Genomic DNA, 19,858 nt, shown 5'->3' with positions numbered 1-19,858 from the left:
TCATAAACCCCCTCTATTAAGGGTTTAACCTTGTGTCATCGGATTGAAATTAATTAAACAATGAATAGAAGACATAAAAGTAAAAAAAGATAATTGAATTTAACTAAAACTTTATTGATAAAGGTTTAATGGAGGTTATCACTATACCAAAACAGGATATTCTTAACGGCGTAGAATCGTGACTAAAAATATTTGTAACGGTTTATTTCCGTAACTGTTTGGGCGTTATTAATATGTTAAGTTATTTACTTACGGTTTTTAACCGTTACAAATTCTTTTTAGTAACGGTTATTTAGCGTTACTAAAATTAATTACTAACGGTTTTCTAAACTCAATCGCATGAAATATTTTCAAAAATAGTAACGGTTTCCTTCAATTTCTAACGGTTTGTACACGTAGCTTAATGAAGATATTAGTAACGATTATGAGAAATTAGTAACGCTTTTTCGTGTAATATGTGTTGCTAATTGAATCATTTACTAACGGTTTTTGCACCCATTTCTAACGTTTTTCCTACTTTATAAGTGTTACTTAATGAAAAGTTTAGTAACGCTTTTTTGCCGTTACAAAACAATTTCATATTGAAAAAAAATTAATTTTCTCATGCCACACGTTTACCACCTTCACCAATTACCTGCATAAAATGCCCCCATTTTTTTTAGAAAATTCCACAAAAATTACCAATAAACAAAAAACCTCACAAATACATCCAATCAAGTACATACTCCTTTATATTACTACAAATGACAACCAAAAAGTCATACAATGCAATTCGTAAATTTGATGCACAAGGAAATAAACATTTTAGATTTGTCAGGGAACTCATCCTCTTTTTCTTCGACTATCTAGGCCTCAACACTCCATAAATCTTGAGTCCTGAGAATAAGATAAATTAAAATACGTAAGACAGGCAAAATGAAAGAAACATCCATACCTGAATTCAGTGAATGCTAATTTCAAGTCAAATTCCAAATATTACCCAACTACCTCAAAAACTTTCCAGCCAAATGATTTTTTGCAAGACAAAACCTATATGACTACATTTTCCAAACAATAATTCTAGAATGGTACAAAATACCCAAGCTTCACACTTCATACAATTTCAAGTCCTAGGCTGCTATAGGCCACCTGTTGGGCGCTGCAGGCTACCCTAGGCTAGTTCTAAGCTCTGACAGGTCACTGCAGACCATATTTCTAGCTACTGCAAACCCATCCCTTGTTCCGCTCTCAAGTCCCTAAAACTTATGCATAATTGTTTATGTATAGACCAATATGCATGTTGACATACCACTAAGCCACACACTTTGTTATTAACACATTTACATCAAGCCCTTAATGCGGCCAATGCTCTTGAATCAATTTTGCTTTATTTATTTATTTTCTATTAATTATTAAGAATTGTTTTCCCCTACTTGCAGCATCAAAAACTAAGTCAAAAGTTTCTAATAAAAAATAGCAATTCTAGTGAGCTTTGTCCCCTTACATATAATCTAAGGAAAAACCAAAAAACTAATCAAGAGAAGACTTCTTCCATTCTTTTTCATATAAAGTACTAGAAAGTTGCACTTTCTCACTTTTTGACCAGCACTGCACCTTCCGCACATTTCCAGCTTTGCATCACCGGTCTGCATGAGCACTACAAAGTAGAGGGAGAAACAACACCAAAGTTCATTACAAGGAAACCATATTAAGTCTAAAAGAGGTTTTAAGTCTAAAGAGATTTTCAATGCGTACTCTGTAGCTATAGGATCAAGTCCCAGCACTCTCAAAATCAGAATGAATGCTTATATAATCTATATCTTGTCCCCTGTATGTCTGCTTCCACAGTTCCCTTATAATCTTGTTTATTTCCTCCATCTTCATTGAGTGAAAACGCATTAACTGCTGAGTACTTCAACTCTTAAAAATGCACTCATGCACATAACACTCCCTCTTCTGACAAAATTGTAATAATTGGACAGTTAGCATCTCTGCCCTTACGACATTATTACACAAATAAATTTGCTAACAGTGAACCAGTAAGAGGGTCCAGCTTCAGCAGAAAACATTTAGACACAATCACACAAATTTACAACTTGTGTTGAAATCATACTACTCACATTCTTCTACCCTTCTGTTAAAACTTTTAAAAAAAATAATAAATAAAAAAAAGAGGAGAGGCAGAACTGGAGAAGAGAGTGGAGAGAGGCAGGAGAAGAATAGAGTGGAGAGAGGCAGAATTGAAGAAGAGAGTGGAGAGAGTGGAGAGAGGCAAGAGAAGTAAAAAAAAAAAAAAGTAGGAGAGGAGAAGTGAAGTGAAGAACAGAAGAAGAGAGTTGAGAGAGGTTGGTGAAGAAAAAGAAAAAAAGAAGAAGTAGGAGAGGACTAGAGGAGAAGAAGTGAAGAAGAGAGTGGAGAGAGGCTGGAGAAGAAAAAGAAAAAAATGAGTGTAGGAACGTACCTTGAGAGTGGAGAGAAGACCTGGAGCACTGGAGTGGAGGCGTGAGATAGTTGAAAGTGAGGAACGATCATCAGTAGAGTTCCCTTAGACATTACAACCCAATGAACTGCTCCCATTCCTATTGAGAATGAACCAATATATAGAGCTGTTGAGTTCAAAGAAAAGGTTTTCAGTGTACTATTAAGTTGAATTTTGACTTGTGGAAATGAACTTATCTAGACATAGTATAGTTCGATTACCAGTGCTAGTCACGGCAAGTGCATGGACTACTTCAAGTGATAACTCATGGCTCTGTTCCACATAATTATGATGCATTATATTAGGGATCTCAAAGGCAAAAAAGTTAGAACATAAATAATTTTAGCACCAGCACCTTCAAATAGAAGGAAAGAGCACTATCATCAAATAGCGAGAGGACCACCTGTTCTAGAAGTCTACAAGTGCAAATCATCGGGCCTTATATTCATCAAAGAGTGATACTTTAAAATTCTGAGCTAGAGGCTATTACTACCCGCACCACAAGAACGGATCGCTTTTCAAAGCTCTATCGACTAAACTTGCACCAATTGCAGTTACTACGACCTGTAAATCAGTATTAGACACACATCAACTTTGAAGATAAAGAATGGTATGGGTATGGGTATTACAATGAAGGGATCTACTTATAACAAAGTTTAGGAGGTATATATTTACCTGCAGTAGCAAAAATTCCGCTCGTATAGAAACATACTCCATTTATTTCTCCAAATTGTTGGCAAACCATCAATGTTCCAACTCCAGATAGAGTGTTACTGCACCTTATATGCTTAAGTCCTATACAATATCCAACTCTTTCACATCCATCAAACAAAAATTCAGGGTCACAAGGCCACAAACAACTCTTTCACAAAAAGTCATAATAGTAGAGTGTGATTGACCAGGAGAGCTTACATGCCTGCACACTTTTCGTACATATTACATCTAATAATCTAACAATTTTACATACCTTACTAATTTATATATTAAAAGTGGATAATAAGATCCTAATCTCCACAAGTCATGCTCTAAGCAGCCCAAGAAAACAACAACAACATCACGATGTAAAACAACCTGTATTTAAATAACCTCAACACTAGAACTAAAATTTTAATTTGCTAAGGGATGATATGAAGAAATCGAAAGCACTTGGACGCGTAGAATCACAAGCATGCATAACTCAATTGAATGGCTACTCCAATAAAATGCCCTAAGCGGGTTGCAAATTTTGCATAGCAGTGTCTTTAGTGGACACCAAAACAAGCAAATTTTCTGCCTTACCAAAAAGATAGTGTTGTTTGACTGAATGAGGTGTCCGTGATCCCGATGATTGACCACTTGATGCCACTAACATATATCCTGCAAACAGTGTGAACTGAATGCATTATGTAGGTATTGCACATTACATAAAGATCAATCCATCCAGTCTTTTAATTAGTTCATTCCCCTTGAGATGACACTTGCGTTCACTTTCAAATATATAAGTCAATCAAGTAATTTATGACAACGAAACAGTACATATATTGAGGCAATATCGACATCCATCATGATTATAAAGGATGAAACGATAATTTTCACTGTGATTAAAACCTAACCTCAACTCTAAAAAGCTAGTAATCTCCGGTTTTGAATTCTTACCTTGTTTTAGGTTATTTAAGGCTGACTATTATCTGCAGGGTAGCTTCCAAGAACTCTCAAGAATGTAGCAAATTCCTGTCAAAGAACTAGCATTTTAATAGCTTTTACTTGTATCACTCACCTGAACAAAGGACGAATTGGAAGAAACCATACCTCTAAATGCCTAAGTGCATTTTGAGAATTGGGATCAGCCATTGAGGCTTCAAAGTCCACGTAAAAGAGATAGTCGAAGTACCTGGATAGTCAGAATAAAGACTTTGAATCAGAGTAGTGTCTGAATGTACCAAATGAAAAGGACTGCTACTACGACTGAATGTACCAAATGAAAAGGACTGCTACTACGACTTTCAACTTTTGGTTTGCAAGTGGCCCTACGATGTTTGGCCAACTCACAGACTTCACATTCTAAATGAACTGAACTGGAAATACTAGGAACTAGACTACGAAGTTTATTCAACGGAAGATGTCCAAGGCGCCGGTGCCACTGAAGTGGAGATATTGTTGCGAGTGCGGAACTGTTCTGGTTCTGGAAATAATACAGCCCACTTTGCTCATACCCCCCACCAATCGTTTGCTTGGTCTTTAGATCCTGAAAAACATAATGTGTAGGGAAAAATGTGACTGAACAATTTAGCGACTTGGTTATATTGCTAACTGACATAAGATTGAAAGGGCATTGATCAACGAGTAATACAGAGGATAGGGGAAATTCTTTACTAGGATATACTGTGCCATAACCAATTATACTAGACTTTGACCCATTTGCAAGAGTCACAAAGGAGATGGAATTGCAATTTTTTAAATGTTGAAAGATCTTGGGATTACCTGTATCAGCTAAGGTAGCTGTAGATGACGAAGAAGCAACAGTCATGGCTTGCATTCGCTTTAGAAGTCGATCCATATCCTCTTGCATTGTAACTGTGAAAGAGTCTCTCCGTGACACTTACCCTCTGCAATAGATGCCTGGTTAGCTCTATGGTGACTTTAAAAAAGGGGGGGGGGGGGGTGTAAAAATAAAAAGGAAATAGAATTTACGGAATGGAAGAGCTTTCACTACTTTCAGTTTTATGAACTAGTCGAATTAGTTTTAGGCAACTTATATGCAAAGAATGAAATTGAGGAGGGTTGGAATAAAAGAACTCCTTCTATCTAAGGACGAAGGTTGAAGCCCTTTACCATTAAAAACAGTCTGAGTGAAGCTACACCCATGACCAATGTGCCCTTCCCCACTAAATTTCTCATGCAAAGAAGCTTTTTCTTCCGCCATGATGGTAGCCTCCCAAGCTTGTGCGTGAATCTTGTTTTGATATATACTTCCATTTTCAGGCAACAAAGGAGAAGTTCCATCCAGTTTCGACTACTTTTCTTCTCAAAACTTGAATATATAAAACTTGGGGCGTGAAGGAGGTTTGCAAAATTTGGTGATGCAAAGAATTGTGTAAGAATTAGTTGTTTCACTACCAAGTCATAGAAAAGATATAATATCAAAGAACTATTGCATGAACACTTAAATCTGAGGAGAAGTCCGCAAACTTAAACAGGGAAGTTTGCTACTCTATCACAAGGACTTATTCAAAGAACAAGAAACATTAAACAGAGGAGTCAAACTATTCACCATCACGGTTTTAAGTTTAAATAAAGCCCTCAACCAAATTGGAGGTAGATAGGGTAAAAACTTGCTTTGATAGTAATGACGCTTCCAAAACAATGCAAGAAACTGAATTATAACATAACTTAGCTAATACTTTTCTGTACCTAGAGACGCATTGTTAACTCCAATGTACAACTACCTCCTCATCGGTTTCACCCGAAAACAACTAATAGCAGGTAGCATTTTATGTAGAATAAAAATCTGACCATATGTAGGAAAAACGGGACACTCACTTAAAGAAAATTTTACAACAAAAGTCATTGATCATCCCAATTTTTCGATTACGTTTGCAAATTTAGTGTCTCTAAAAAAATACTATTTCATATATATGGCTAAGAGCATGAAACAAGGCTTTAAATTTCATGTAAAAAATATGTCTAACAATCAAGTATATACAAATTGAGTAAACTATCACTTGAAAAACATGTAACAAGTCTCGAAAGCAATCTCCTAAAGTATATCTCGATCATAGTTTATATAGAAGTCCATCTAACAACGGACATAAAAATAAAGAAAATTTAACATGAAAAAATGAAAATGAAAGAAACACTTGCATGTAACTCTGTGGCCATTGTCGTGAAGTGAAAGGAGTTGTTTCATTCTCATCTTCTACTCCAGACTCCTCATCACCACCACTACTATTACTACTACTTAAGTGAGTTATGTTCTCTTCAATTTCATCATCACAGTCATTTTCCATGAAAAACTGTGCGTCTTTCTCCGCCATTTTGTGTTTGAAGAAAAAAAAAAAGCAGAGGCAAGTTTTGAGGTATCCAGAAATCAAACATTATTGCAAACTGACTTTTCCATACTGTTCCATAGCCAAGTCTTGATTTGAGCATCCTCCTTGATCCATACGTTATAGTTATTTGCCTTCACATCAGGTTTATCATTACTCAAGTATTCAGCTTTTCCCTTGGCAATTAAAAAAAAGTTTACATGCTGGACTATACTTTGGTCCAGGTTCTGGGACACATCATGTAACAGTTGATAGGGTATGTGAAATCCCAGATCGCAGCTGACTATGCAGATCGCAGCTGACTATGTAAATCGCAGCACAAGCAGCTGACTATGCCGCCAACAGATTCAAAATATCTAACCAAAGGTAAAGGATAATGGCTTGTAAGCTTTAAAGGAGGCACCAGTAACGTGCATAGGTTACAGAAGAAAGCCTACTTATTCAACACCAAGGGCCCTCACAAATGACATCTACCCAAAGACTACAAACCTGCCATTGATCCCTTCAACCATCTTCTCCATCCTACACGATGAATTAAGAAAAAAAAACCCAATAGACACATAATTTAAGCAACCAAAATTCAGGTTGAGGTTAAGCCATTCCCTTCCAGATACAAGGGGCGACAACAAACACAAAAATATTTCTAGAGGGCATCACCAATCACATCTACACTAATTAAAAGATCAGAGACCTATATACAATTCAACAAGAAATATCTCCTTAAGGAAAATTAAAAGTAAAGCCAACAACGAAATTACAAAATTCCACCGTTTCATACCTTTTTCCGTCCAACCAAGATACCAAAACAAGATCTGCGTAGGTTGAATAATAGAAAAAATTAAAACTTTTGAGCCGAGTTCTAATTTTTATCAAACAATTTAAAATATTAAGAGCTAATTAGAAACCCAATGTTCACAAATCCCTTACCAAAATTAGCTGACCAAATCCAAAATGTTGAGAGCGTACCATTGAGAAACTCTAACTCATTCTCAAACCGAAATCTGAAATCTAACCAAATCCTAAGTAGATAAACACAAAAGGTAAAGAAAAAAATTGAAGAGGATGCCCCAAAATGTTTTTAAAAAAAAACAAAAAAACTAGGCTTTCCAAAGCCAAAAAAGAAGAAGAAGAAGACATGAAGTAACAGAAGATGAAGAAGAAACAAAACTAACCTTCATTATAGATGAGGAACTGCCGGTTTTAGCTATCCACTTCTGAAAGTGAGAAAGATGAGTGCGGGTTTCCAACCTTTAATGTGGTTTGGACTTTATTTTTTTTATTTTTTTATTTTTCCTAAATTATTTTTATTTTATTTCTAACGAAATCTATCTGTTAGTCTATCGTGACTAAATAATCCCCCTAATTATCTAAAAATAAAGTAACGGAAAGCAAGCCATACTTACGCTTTCTAACTGTTAGGAACTGTGTTACAGTAAAAAACTGTTACTAAGTGAAAAATGGGTGCGTTACAAAATCACCCTTTTGGTGTAGTGTATACTACAAAACTAATTAACTAAACCTAAAGCTACTCTAAACTATTCTAAACTAAATAAAAGTGGGCTAAGAGATAGAACCCTAATTACAACTAAACTAATGAGGGGGTGGGGGCATAAGTTTTATCTTAATCCTCTTTATATAGGAGAGGATTATGGTTACATTTTTGTGCATAGGCCTGGAAGTTATACTTTGGGCCTCTGATGTGAGCCCAAAGTCTATTAGGGTAAGTCTAAAAGAGCTAATGTTGCTAGAAAATATTTTAGTGCCCTTTCTACCCCCTTTTATAACTCTGATTAGGGCATGGCTAGGACTATTAGAAAGCTCATTTCAAGCCGGTTGTTTTAACATAAATTATGCCTAATTCCGAGACCCGAGTCCAAAGTTACGCCCTTTTGAAGTTCTGATGGTTTTTTGTCATTTTTCTACCCGAATTGACTTTGACTTCCCAGCTTTAACTGGGCTTAAAAATGTTTTTTCTTCTTGATTCTTGGGCTTTAAACATAGAACTCTTCTAGCAATCATCTTGACTCGTTTTCCATGCAAAATGACGTCTTTAAGTACATAAACAGCTTCACGACCTGAAATACACAAAAATACGTAAACAATACTAACTCTTATTTATTATAAACATAATTGGCCTAAATATAATACTATTAAGAATTTAAAACTACAGTTTTGGGCACTTAGCAAAGCTTATTACTTAAAAATGGTTGAAGGTGAGATATTGCCAAAACCTCACAATATAAGTAATTTGAAAGCATTTTATCAATAAAGAATATGCTTGTTCATTGTACTTGTGTATGTTTAAAGTTCTTCATTCAACAAAGAGATTAAAATTTTCCAATTACAATATGCGTGCCAATATCAAAGTATCTTGGTATATGTAAAATTTATTGATAACAGGTCAATATCATAAAAATCCTGGTATCTGTAGCATCGATGCTCGATACCAGGTTAAAGACCAAAAATCCTGGTATCTGTAAGGTCGATGCTCTATCCCAGGTCAAAGACAAAAAATCCTGGTATCTGTAGCGCCGAGCTCAATACTAGGTAAATATCAAGGAAATCCTGGTATCTGTAGCGCCGAGCTCGATACCAGGTAAACATTAAGGAAATCCTGGTATCTGTAGCGCCGAGCTCGATACTAGGTAAATATCAAGGAAATCCTGGTGTCTGTAGCGCCAAGCTCGATACCAGGTTAAAGAAAGAAAAATCCTAATGTCTATAGCATTATCTCAATGTCAGGTCAATGGCAAAAACTCCAGGTATCTATAGAATCATTTAGAAAAATAGCCAAAGTGGGCAACGTACTTTTCCGAAAAATTCAATTTGGGTAAGTGATATAGTAAAAAGAGTAGTTTACCTACGAAATGAACGTTAAACGCAAAACGCAAGAAAACTAAACTAAATTACAAAAAACTATCAAAGATTTCTATACTCTCAATTCTATCAAAATAGAGTGGAGTAAAAAGTTCGTTCCACTCTCAATTCCTTAGTATTGAAGTTTTCTACAATTGACTAGTAATCCAAAGTTTAATGAGAGCAATGGTGGAGGTTTTATACTACGACGTGAATTCGAACGACAAGATACGAATAACGAAATGACATATATAAAGATGTGAACTTTACTACTTTTAATTAACCAATACTACAAATCTAATTAATGACTAATAATTGAATAACAACAATTGAAATTAGATCTAATAAATTGAAATGACAAAAATTGAATTAACAAGAATAACTATTTTATTTATCTAACAAAATGAAGAACAATGATTCAAAGGATTAATCTAAAACAATGAATTGAAACTAATTAATTTAACTAATTGAATTCAAATAAAACTAGATCTAGAAGCTATTTTAATGGCTACTTTTTACTCTAACCTATCTAACTATCTCTAACTTAAGAGCTAAGTCTTATTTTATACAAAGGAGGAGACCAGATCAACAATTTTGTGCATGGGCTGAGGAGCCATGTTTTGGGCTGGAAAATTGAGCAAAAAGCCCAATTTCTTCAGTCCACAGAGCCCATTTCAGCTGGCTTCGACTTCAGCAGACTTTTTGTCCACTTCTGCTCCTCTGATTTGGTCAAGGCTTAGACCATTGGAAATCTCTTTCCGAGCCGGTCGTTTTGATGTAAGGTAGGCCTAATTCCGAGGTCTGAGTCCAAAGATATGGTCTTCGGAAGTTCTGCCGACTTGTGCACTGTTTCTGCCCGTGTTGACTTTTCAGCTTTTGACCGGGCTTTACAAAGGGTTTGTCTCCTTGAATCTTGGCCTTTATCACAGAACTTCTTAGTAACCAACCCTTGCTCCTTTATCTCGCCAAAGTGGCACATTTATGCACATAATTGATTTTACTGCCTGAAATACATAAAAACACGTAATCAACATTAACTCTTATTTATTACTCGCATAATTGGTTTAAAAGTATGATTATTGAGAGGTTAAAACTACAGTTTTGGGCTCTTATCAAACCACCCACAAACAGCATTTTGCTTGTCCTCAAGCAAATATGAGAAATTAGAATAAGTGACCAAAAATGGAGTTCTAACTACTCTCGTTTCGCTGAGTGCGATTGCATTTACCAAATGCAACAAGGCCTTAGACCACTAGGAATTCCCTAGTGGACGAGTTATAGCCTCGTGAGAGTTTTCCAGTGAAGGTACTCACAAACTTCATCTATACTACGACGAATAAGAAATAAAACTATTGTTTCCTTATTCATGCTCTAAATTAACTATACACCTCACTAGCAATGAATATAGAATAATCAAGTCGAAACCTAAGCTAATATATGCATAATAATCAATCATAAAAAATAAACATATATTCAATGAGTAATATTATGAAATGCAATAGTAGGTCCGTTTCTGAAACTCGGAATAGCATTCTTAAGTAGGTCCTCACATAAATGTCAAGACAAAAACCACTTTGATTTTTCCGCCCAAGTTTCGCTACTCCAGTGTGCAATGGGCACACTTTACCTTATAATCTCAATGACACAAAAGGAAGCCGGAGTCGATCAAACACATCTGCCACTTACTATCACACTAGCCTATTCCTAATTGAGCTAGAGGTCTTTATTAGGTGTTGCGGGGATTAGGAGATGGTTTAAGAAGGAAGGAAGTGGATATTCAGAAAGAACAAGTATGAGATAATAGAGTCTTCGTATTATGTAACTAGAGAAGACTTTGTTCCTTACTTTCGCTTCTACACTTTGTTTCCATCCTTAGCCATATTTTTCTTTTTCTTTGGCTTTTGACTCATTTGATTTTATTTTTTTTTGAGTTCTAACTATTTATTTTCTTTTTATTTGTTGTTGTTGTTGTTGTTGTTGTTTTTTTTTTTTTTTTTTAAATATTTGGATGGAAACTTTCTTTTCTTATTTGAAGCGACTGACAAATTCTTGATTTCAAAGGTCTTTCTCTTTTCTATTCTTCATCTCTATTCTCAGACTCATTCAAAGAATGGGTAGGCTAATTTTTTTTTTATTTGTTTTTGTAACATGTTAAAGGATTTGCGGTTTATGAAAGGCTAAGGAAAGGCTCAGAGGGGCGACTAGCGGAAAATAATTTCATAAGGGTTGAATTTCTGGCTATATCGATCCAAAGAGGGCCTAAATTCTCGCTTAGGATATGGTATAGTGATCAAGCAAGTGGACGTATGATTTCTCTATCCGGATTTTACTTCTCCCTTGTGTCATTTCTCAAATGTTTCGCTCATATAAGGCTTTAGGCTATATTCTCACACGATTTGTAGAATAAGTACTCTAGCCTAGGTTTTGAAACTTCTTGCCAAACAATCATAGATACTCATGTAATATTTTTATAGCTAGATGCATGATTATTACCTACATATTAACCTAAGTTTCTAAAAATTATTCTAATGCAAAAACTTCATTGAGACTTCTAGATTATTAAGAGCATAGAGAAGGAAAACAATACCAATATTCCTAAGTGTATAACATAAACTTTTTATTTTTATTTTTTAATTTTTTTGAATTTATCAAATTTTTGAAATTTTAACTAGAACATAAGTGCATATTATACATATCTATATCCTAACAGATGCCTTACTTACACGTGTTTCTATGCCCCTCCCCCCCCAAACAAGTTGCATGCTTTGTCCTCAAAGTATTTTAAATAAAAATGGTAGGAAAATACCATTGAAGCGCGTGAAATTCAAAAATATATGCAAAACAAAGTTATAACATACTAATATAGGAAATAAAAACTGACGCAACTCTATAGGAGTTCCACCCGGTATGGGGTAGTAAGAAATTACTTGCTTGGGACGTAAGCATACACTAACTGAAACTAAAACGTACCTGCACTCCCGCTTACTCTTCCTTTTTCTCATCATCTACTGTAAAGAGATGAGGTTCCTTCGCGTCCTTCCACGCCATGATAACTTGCCAAGCCCGTTGCCGTGTGTCATCTACTTGTGCTAACCTGTCGAGTGTTACTATGTCTGATGGGGTGTAAGGAGCAACCAAGTGAGGTACCTACCATGCCGGCCAAGTCATGACTCGAAAAGAGCGAACCACCCAATTGGTAGGTCTCATGACTACGACCCTTTTCCAATCCGTGAACTGGGTATAGAATTCAGGTAGGCAACTGAGCATGATGCGGCAAACTAAAACAGGCATAAGAAGATACTTATGCTTCATGCTTTGGGCTCTCTTAAGACTAGCAACTAATACTCGGGGAATGTCATATCGGCGACGTCCCTTAGCTAAAGCAAGGAAAACGTCACCAACGGTACTATTTGTAGAGGTAAACTGCCAATCCCCTAAAATATTCATTAGGATAAATAACATGGTGGTGCCTACATTTAGGGACAGGCTACCAAGGGCTATGTTGTAACGCCCTTGGTCCATTATACGAAATACCCCTCCCCCATAATACTCATGGAAGTATGTATAGTCATAGAGGTATGTATTATCGGTCATATATCCCCACGTGTGAATAGGATCAGGTATTGGTATTCTCGAAACTAACGCTACGACATACTTATTGAATTCTAGCGGCGTGTCATCTACCGTGACGGAGAATTCTTGTTCTCCGTTTTGGTTACAATAGAACTTAACATTATTGTAAAAAAATTCAGTAAGCTTAGGGGAATCGAAAAGTGGCGGCACTTACCCGGTAGATGCCCTCCCCTTTAACGCAAGATCCTTTCGCGGAACCAATGTCCATAAGTCTCGCTTCCCAACAAGTGTTCGAAGGACTGCTCCGGTATCACTATAGGAGAAATCATCACAAAACTACTTGCGAGAACAACTGCTACTATCCTGGAACAATCCTCAGAAAACTGGATTTTTTTGGGTGCCCCCAGGGGTTAGGGCGCAGTGCGCTCAAGCTATGCGAAGGCTGGGGTGAAAGTCGCGCTCGATGAATTCGAGTTCAGCACTTAGAAGCAGGTTAAGCTCACTTTTAGCTGGGATGGGGGCGGGTTGCTTCGGGATGAAAACTAGAATTACTGTGTTGTGTTGAAGGCGGTGGCCTCGGTTTGGGATGGATAGGGCGCAGGTCGTGCTCAGGGTAGAATTTCTCTGACAGTGCTTAGGGGCGGTGGCTCCTCGGAAGCGCTTGAGTCTTTCGGGGAGATGATAGGTCGAAGTGCGAAGGAAAAATAAGGTAAAGGGGGAGTGAAACGTGAGAGATGAATGTGAGATGTATTTTGGGTTGTGAGTGTTGAATGAATGCAGTTTTTATAGATTTTAAATTGCTAAAACGAATCGGGAAGTTGCCAAAAAGCTTTAAGGCAATTGCCGGAAATAATAAAATTTTCAAAACCGAAAATGGAAACAACTCATATTCTTGATTCTAAAACAATCCTAATATCTTTTAAGCTGAATTTAGGATAGAATCTGCCTAACTTATCGAGATTTCATCCTATCACAATACCTATTCATGGTGATGCTTATATAGGCAATATTCTCAACCCTCACTCCAAAACAACTTCTAAAATGGATGATCATATAGCGAATTATGCTCGGCTAAATAATACCACCCCCAAACAAATCGGGAAGGTGGGATTAATGATAAAAATAATGCATAATTCGAAAATAACCAACTTATATTTAAAATTGAATTCAAATAACAGAACACAACCAAAATCAAATTTGATTACTGAACTAATATTTTTACATTCGAACTAAATAAAAATAAATATAATAAAACAAATCAATTCATCAATCCCTAAACAACGCACTACTGGTAATGGAATCCGCATGAGAAGGAGATGGCTCTTGGGCTTCCGAAGGGCCACAACCATCCGTCCCCGCTAACGCGGCGCCTTCGTGCCCTAACAGATTGCTCCTCAGAAGAACCCCCCTCGGGTGGAAAGCGTGCAATCATGTCGTCTCGGAACTGGCGCTGAGCTTCCATCTCAGCCCTAGTTTATTCCCACCGCTCATCCTCGTGCTGGGCACAAGTCTCAAAGTTATAATGCATGGCAGCCTGCCGAGTCCGTAGGTCTTCGCAAATAGTATTTAGGGAACGCATGCCACGATGAATCCGCCATCATTGCATTGATCCGCCCTACACCGCTCCAAGGCATCGGCATCAAAACATGCCGTGTCATCCTCATCCTCCGAGTCGGTCTTGTCAGCTACCTACCCTCTCTTCAGGCAACCTCCAAACTCGTTGGATACACTCCATATAAATATGAGGATTTCGGTGCTCTTTCAGGCAAATCCTATCGGACCTCGAGTCATTTCTCGGGGTCATCATGATTTTAAGTAATCAAAGCGCGGGGAGAGGTGCAATACTCTTCCCCACTCCCCTAATCATGTTTCTAAAAACTCCACAATACAAAACTCATACTTCTGGCTTTGGAGTATCCATAGCACGTGAAGGCATTCAGACCTATGTCGCCGACTTTCTCCTTCCCTATTACATTCCTACCAATCCATCGAGCTTCTGACCAACCGGGTTGGTTCGGAGACAGCAGCAAACACAATGCGAGCTCGCATTGTAGTTCCCTTCGAAAAGCGATTCGTTCATCAAAGGTTCTACAACAATGAAACTGGGAATCCTGTAATGTGGGATCGAGATGGTGTCGAGGCGGAATGCCTAAAATCTCAGCCAACAACCCAGTAGTAATCTCTCTCCTCCTCTGAGCCACCTTAACGAAAATTCGATCCCCATCCAACTCCCTCGTCCTGTAAAACTCTCGGACCAAATCTTCGTGGTAAAAATCGTCTGTCGAGTACCACAACCCACTCCAGTCTGGCCTAACCATCTCGTCACAGTAAAACGGCGCGAAGTGGTCGGCAGTAAATGCGTGCTTCGACAATATGTGACGTCTTTGAGACATTGGAGTTTTGATAAGTGTGTTGGTTGGAATAAGGTAGGGAGGCATGTTTTAAAACACTCTAACTAAAAAAATAATGGCAGGAGGCGCGGTGGTGGTGGGGCAGTTCGAGATTTTGAGATTCCGATGGTTTTTGGTAGTTTAAATTGGTGGAAGTGGTGGTGTGTGTAGTTAGGAGAAGATTTGGGGTTGGTTTGAACTTTGGGCGTGGGTGTATATAGGTTTTCCCTTTATTTTTATTTTTATTTTTATGTTAGGGTTGAAGCTTTGTTGTGTGTTAATGGCGGTTTGAAACAAAAAATGAAGAAGAAGAACGCGATGCGTTCTTGGGTTGAATTATGGGCTTGGGCCCAAGCCCAATACGAATCAACAAAAAAAATCGATTTTTAGCTCAACTCCAAACTAAAATTGCCGCTTCGTTACCGGTCCGATTTTTGTGTATGAGATATGGAAATAATCAGGAGAGAATTTCCAATCCACTGATCCATAAAACACTCTATTCTGACCGTGGATGACATATGAGAAAATGGGAAACGCCTCGAAGTGCGTGCATGACGTAAGTTATGCGAACGAATGAAATCTAACTTAATAGAAAAAGTCAATCCGAATCATAATACGATTAAACAGTCTAAACAACGCAACTGGAAAGTTGAACAATCCAGGATGGAAACGAACACCCTACCCCCAAACAAAATTTAGACACAGAGTTGAGAAAATTTGTTTTTAAAAGTGGGTCTTTTAAAGTCAGATTCCCGAGACTTCTTAACTTACTATGTTTGTGATTTTAACAAGTTTTTATTTTTATTTTTTATGAATAAAATTTAATATAAGAAAAACAAGAAAGCATTAAAAGCATAACTCACACCATAGAAAAACATGACTCGAAAACTGAGAAAACATGCAAGAGTGGAAAACGTGAATTATGTTAAACGTGGACTTAGGATCCGGTACTTACAACCACACACTCCATAGGGAGGGCCCGGTTACCTTAATGGTGTACTTACCAATATATGAAAATAAAAGGAAGCACACCAAGCAACAAAATGAGTCGTTTATAGTCAGATTCGAGACTTGAACAAATAAGCTGGATATATATATATATATATATATATATATATATATATATATATATATATATATATATATATATATATATATCCTGCAGGTTCCATATATCAACAACTTAAAGAGTTGTGGGTCTTTCCATAAATAAATAATATGGAATGCATTCCCAAACAGAATTAAGCACCAAGATTTCCTACGTCGCAACCTAGTAGAATGAAAGCGAAGTCTGATAGACCTCGAACATAACCGAGCATGCACCTTCTTTTTCATCTCTGAACGAGGGGTTGTCCAAGTGAATGAGTGTGAAACAATGGATGGTTGTGGATGATATGGTGGATAAAGATAAGTATTAGAAGGAAAGAATGGAAAGAATGAAAATGTTGGTTTAGCATAACCCTCATTCATGGTGTGGGTAGGAAGTGTCTCAATCCTGAAAATGAAGGTGTCCAGTGCCATTTCCTTGGTAATTATTTCCATATTAGGAGGATTTAGAAAATCATTAAGCACAGAAGAAGCAAGAGGATCAAGTGCAAACCCTAGGTTCCATTGAAAAGGTGTAGGATGGGTACATTGATGGAAGGTGAATAATGTGAGGTGGGTGAATGGTTATCAATAGGAGGGGACTCTCAAGGTGGCGAAGAAGAGTTGCAAAAGAGTTGAAGGAAATCTTCCTCAATTTCCTCAACGTCCACGGAGTCCTTATTAAAGTTGGAACTTCCAAAGGAAAGGAATTTGTGCATCTGATTATTTGGAAACTTGGCTTTAAAATAATCATGAGCTAAACTCTCGATCATGCTAACCTCTCTATCGATATTGATATCAGGAACCTGTGTGATCTGTTTAAATACATTGACCTGTTGGAAAGATGGCCAAAAGATAAAGACATCGAACCATCGCGGCAATTTATAAGAGCGTTGGCAGTTGCCAAGAAGGGGCGCCCTAAAATGATTGGGACAGAGTCATTAGCGACTTCTGTATCGAGGATAACAAAATCCGTAGGATAGTAGAAATCTTGAACCTTAACCAGCGCGTTTTCCACTACACCCTTAGGATACTTGATAGACCTATCAGCTAATTGCAATGTCATTGTTGTAGGTTGCATTTCTTGTAGACCTATTTGTTTATATAAATAATAAGGGAGTAAGTTAACACTCGCTCCCGTGTCTAATAAAGCGTTGGTTAGGTGTGAGTATCTCCTAAGGTGCATTATCAAGATGGGGCGACCGGGGTCCTTGTACTTCACTATTCTATTATGTTCGATAAAGTTGGAACCTGTTTAGTGAAAAGGCGTCTTTTGGAATATTTGTCCCACGCCCGATGAGTGCACAACTCCTTAAGAAACTTAGCGTGGTGAGGTAATTTTTTAATTGCGTCGAGAAAGGGTAGGTTAATCGTTAGATTTTTGAAAACTTCCCTAATCTCGTCAAAGTTTGTATCTCTTTTTAACATTGCTAATTTCTGGGGAAACGGTGGTTCCTTACTTTGTTTAGCGTATGGTTCAACTGGATATCTAACCTTTGCTTTTTGTTTCTTAAGTTGTGGTTTAACTGGTACCTCTACAGGGGTAGGATCTTCAGTTTCTGTTTCGCTATCTAGTATAATATCTAGTGTAGGAACTCCTTGTGGGGTAACTATAGACCTCGTTACTTTGTTATCCAACACTCTGCCTGAACGGAGAGTGTTGATGGAATTTATCTCTCCTACGTTTTCATTTTCGTTACTAGTATTACCGTTTACTTCAAAGGCTGTGTTTGTTGTTTTATGATTAGGTATCGCTTGTCCTGGAAACACACCTTTGGGTTGTACCTTCTCTTGAGCTAACTGTTGTAAGGAAAGTTGGATGGCTTGTAAAATCTGTTGTTGAGTTTGCATAAATGTATCAAAGCGATCCGGTTGTGCAGTGGTATTTATTGCAGGTTGTGTAACAGGAACTATGTCACATTGATTATTTATGGGTGGGTTGTGATAGTTATTATTATTAAGCGGAACGATACCTTGATTTGTATTATAATTATTATTGTTATAATTATTATAATTACCCTGACCTTGTCCTTGTCGTGATTGAGCTTGCTTGTTATAATTATAATTTCCCTGACCTTGTCCTTGCCTTGGTGAACCTTGGTTGTAATTGTTTGTTGGCCTATCATTTGGGTTAAACAACCTTGGAGGGTGTTGATTATTTCGCCAACAGAAATTGGGGTTTTGTCGCCAAGATGCATTAGGTTCGCTATTAATGGAACAAACATTATTTTGTTATGATTGTTGTTGTTCATATGCGAACGGACAATAGGAGTCGGGATGCTCTGGACTCAAACAGAAATTACATGGATTGGAGTTGACATTCATGACGGGGATAGGCGTTTGTTGGACAGAAATAGCCTCTACCTTTTTAGCTAGAGATTCTAGTAAATTTTTAAGTTCCGGATCGGGTTTCATCTCAAACATACCGGCGACTTTAGCTGTTGTAGAAGAACTAGCGGAACGGGAAATATCATCACTACCCCCCAATGATTATTCCGCTTAGTCTGATCTTCTAAAAATTTATAAGCCTCGATGCTCCTTTACTTAAGAAACTACCCCATTCATTATGTCAAGGACTTCTTTATGGTGGTGTAGAAGTCCTTTGAAAAAAGGCAACGAACTAACATGTCTTTCGCTAGGTTATGGTGTGGACACTCTATAAGTATGTCGGTGAAACGATTCCAAGTCTCTGAAAATGATTCATGAGGATTCTGTCGAAAGAAATGAATCTTGGAAAGCATTTCATCGGTATTCAGTGGTAGGTAAAAATGTTCCATAAATAGTTGAACAAGTTTAGCCCACGAGTCCACAGAATTAGGCGCTTGGGCAGTTAACCAAGACGCCGCCTTATCGGCTAAAGTGAAGGGAAATACCCTCAGTTTAATTTGTTCAGCACCAACCGAAGGATGGTGGAAGGTAGTAAGGACTTGGTTAATCCTACGCATGTGTTGATAAGGTTTTTCATGGTCTAACCCATGAAAAATGGGTAACAAATTAAATATATTCTGGGGGATTCGGAAATCCCCCACTGGGCCTGATAGAACGATGCAAGATTTAGGGCTATCGCTCAAGGCTTTATAAAAGTCCGAGAGAGGAGACTCTCTTTCTTCAGCCATAATCTCAGGTGTGGTGTGCGGTGTGCTAGCTAGAGGTAAAGTGGGTGGTATACTAGAAAGGCATGTTTGTTGACGTTGTCGGTTAATTACGTTAGGCGTTTTTCTTCGGCCTGACTTTAATCTCATGCAAGGCTAAGACCAATCTTAATTAAAACAACAACACTCCAAACAATCCTGATATGCTAGTATGAACCTCTAACAGAAGATGCGAAGTGTGGAAGAAAAGAGTACCTAAAAGTCTCCTTGCTTCGCTTATGAATAACATCTTTTACGCTTGCTCAGTGTATATAACAAGTTAGAACACTGAAAAACTTGAAAGCAATGGAAATTTGAACAAACCTGTGGAAATCGGGC

General features: G+C 37.4%; 2 long non-coding RNA genes across 2 annotated transcripts; both read right to left on the bottom strand.

Annotated features, from left to right (window-relative positions):
- Positions 1-214: 214 nt before the first annotated feature.
- LOC147504446 (uncharacterized) lies at positions 215-2,835 on the bottom strand. The gene is made up of 5 exons (XR_015220400.1): positions 2,814-2,835; positions 2,680-2,731; positions 2,441-2,585; positions 1,575-1,636; positions 215-876 (listed from the first exon to the last, which is right to left on the bottom strand). It is a non-coding gene; the product is annotated as an uncharacterized LOC147504446 (long non-coding RNA).
- Positions 2,836-3,775: 940 nt separating this feature from the next.
- On the bottom strand, positions 3,776-5,039 carry LOC147504445 (uncharacterized). Its single transcript, XR_015220399.1, has 4 exons — positions 4,919-5,039; positions 4,247-4,682; positions 4,094-4,168; positions 3,776-3,814 (listed from the first exon to the last, which is right to left on the bottom strand). It is a non-coding gene; the product is annotated as an uncharacterized LOC147504445 (long non-coding RNA).
- Between the last annotated feature and the right edge of the window lie 14,819 nt (positions 5,040-19,858).

This window comes from Coptis chinensis, chromosome 4 (genome assembly GCF_015680905.1).
Source record: "Coptis chinensis isolate HL-2020 chromosome 4, ASM1568090v1, whole genome shotgun sequence".
Lineage (NCBI taxonomy): Eukaryota > Viridiplantae > Streptophyta > Magnoliopsida > Ranunculales > Ranunculaceae > Coptis > Coptis chinensis.
The sequence above is the reverse complement of the archived record's forward strand: the minus strand, read 5'-3'. Positions and strand labels throughout refer to the sequence as shown.